Source organism: Scyliorhinus canicula, unplaced genomic scaffold, assembly GCF_902713615.1.
Source record: "Scyliorhinus canicula unplaced genomic scaffold, sScyCan1.1, whole genome shotgun sequence".
Classification (NCBI taxonomy): Eukaryota; Metazoa; Chordata; class Chondrichthyes; order Carcharhiniformes; family Scyliorhinidae; genus Scyliorhinus; species Scyliorhinus canicula.
The window spans coordinates 23756-25557 of record NW_024055874.1 but is presented as its reverse complement, the minus strand read 5'-3'; the positions used below and the strand labels follow the sequence as shown (position 1 = coordinate 25557).

The window sequence follows — 1802 nt, the reverse complement described above, 5'->3', positions numbered from 1 at the left end:
ATTGTAGCTGTCCATTCAAAACACAAATAGAATTCGGAACTTTCTTGCCAGTTATTGACCAACTGCACCCGCTCCAAATAGATTCCCCAAATTACTGAACAAAACAAAATCAAGCACAAATCATATTTTAAGAAACTATGACAGTGTCTCTGAAAACAATATACCAACACCTCATAAAGATTCGATTTGCTGTAACAATTCACTACGAACCGTTTCAATGTCAGCCGTAATTCCTTGCCAGTTCTCAGACAGGCACTGATTGGTTAGAAGTCTCCTTCACTTTTCAAGGTTCGGCTCAATAAAATCAATCACAGTCCCATGATCTGCTTCTCTCCTGGTCTCAGACACACCCACTTTTTACAAATGCGCACTAACTGGTTTTCAGAGGAAGAGTCAGACTGCAGTCATCTCGTTCTCTCTCGATCTCTTTATCTCAGAGCCACCTCACAACCAGGAATGGAACTTCTTACAGAGCCAAGGATGGAATAGTTTGTCGATTCTTCCACTGATTCAGGACCGTCCATCACCAGGAACTATCGGTCCAAAGAGTTGGGGTGAGATGGGGCTGAGTTTCACTGTGTATCCAATCAGTCCCCGGAGAAGCACAAAAACAGTGAGTGAGGGAGAGAGAAAGAAACAAACAAACAGATAGGGAGAGAAAATATGTTCCATTTCTGCCACGATCTTTTTACACAGAAATAAATTCAGCTGAATGAAACCAAACCACGTTTCTATTCGCTGCCGTTGCTGCTTATGCTTCCAAACATTGCAGAAAACGTTACTATTTATAGATTGTTGTTTTGATTGTGGGCACCTTATTCATCTTGATAATTCGTCCAAGTTCCAAAAAAATATTAAATATCTGACTGAACACGATAAGACTTGAAAACGGAAAGTCGGAGTTTTTTTCCAGTCAACGGCTAGTGGGGGGAGTTGACCAAACATTCCGGATCACAGTCGCTGCGAGCAGGGTTCGAACCTGCGCGGGGATACCCCATTGGATTTCAAGTCCAACGCCTTAACCACTCGGCCATCGCAGCTGCGGTAAATACGCCATTCATTAGCAATTTGGTCGATAGAACACATTCTAAAACCAGCCTGGAATCACTCCGGGGAGATGTTGCATGGCACTGCAGGGAAGATCAAAGGGGCCCCGGGGTTTATGTGAGGAGGGGTTGAATGTTCGTGGAAAATTACCATTTAATTTGGAGAGACGCATTGAGAGACTCTAAAATATCAGCTCCCTAAACGCACAATTCCACTGATTAAATAGTTTGTGTCACAATATGGACTACATTGGAAATATATTAGAAATTCAAATGGAACAGGACCACACTTTCCAGTCTGGAAGAAAATTAAATTTATGAAACGTAGAAATTACAGCACATGGGAAACCTGTGCAGGCCGAACGGTCACAAAACTAAAGTTCTGGTCATCGACTTCAGGAAGCAAAGTACTGTACACACTCCTGTCAGCATCAACGGGGCCGAGATGGAGATGGTTAGCAGTTTCAAATTCCTAGGGCTGCACATCACCAAAAATCTGTCCTGGTCCACTCAGTCGATGCTATCACCAAGAAAGCACAACAGCGCCTATACTTCCTCAGGAAACTAAGGAAATTCGGCATCTCCACATTAACCCTTACCAACTATTACAGATGCACCGTAGAAAGCATCCTATCGGGCTGCATCACAGCCTGGTGTGGCAACTGCTCGGCCAAAGGACCGTAAGGGACTTCAGAGAGTCGTGAATACCACCCAGTACATCACACGAACCTGCCTCCCATCCATTGACACCATCTA

General features: G+C 43.9%; 1 non-coding gene across 1 annotated transcript; it reads right to left on the bottom strand.

Moving 5' to 3' along the window:
• Nucleotides 1–958: 958 nt before the first annotated feature.
• Nucleotides 959–1040, bottom strand: trnas-uga. Its single transcript has one exon. It is a non-coding gene; the product is annotated as a tRNA-Ser (tRNA).
• Nucleotides 1041–1802: the final 762 nt, after the last annotated feature.